This window comes from Nestor notabilis, unplaced genomic scaffold (genome assembly GCF_000696875.1).
Source record: "Nestor notabilis isolate BGI_N333 unplaced genomic scaffold, ASM69687v1 scaffold28363, whole genome shotgun sequence".
Classification (NCBI taxonomy): domain Eukaryota; kingdom Metazoa; phylum Chordata; class Aves; order Psittaciformes; family Psittacidae; genus Nestor; species Nestor notabilis.
The window spans coordinates 54,497-54,879 of record NW_009921937.1 but is presented as its reverse complement, the minus strand read 5'-3'; positions in this window follow the sequence as shown (position 1 = coordinate 54,879).

Genomic DNA, 383 nt, shown 5'->3' with positions numbered 1-383 from the left:
GCTCCGCAGCCCCCGGGCCACCCGCTGGGCCCCTCGCAGAGGCAGTGCCCATCGTCCCCAGACCCACAGAAACACGCGGTGAGCCTGGCTTCAGAGGGAAACCAGGAGAGTTCCCCAAGTACCGGTTCAGACCGTGATTTGCACCTATTGCCTCCACCCTATGAGGGGTTTGCAGATGTGGTTGGGACTGGCCGGGGATGTCTGAATACACCATGCCCCAAGGGGTGGCTGCACAGGTACGGAAGGGGTGTCCTTTGCATCCTCCCCTTGGGTGTCGTAGAGCCCCGCACAGGGTTCCCAGCTTTGGGTTTGTGAAGCACAAACCCCTTTCACTGGTGGATCCACCCTGTGTCACCCATGCGGAACTGCTGCGTCCCCGTGGG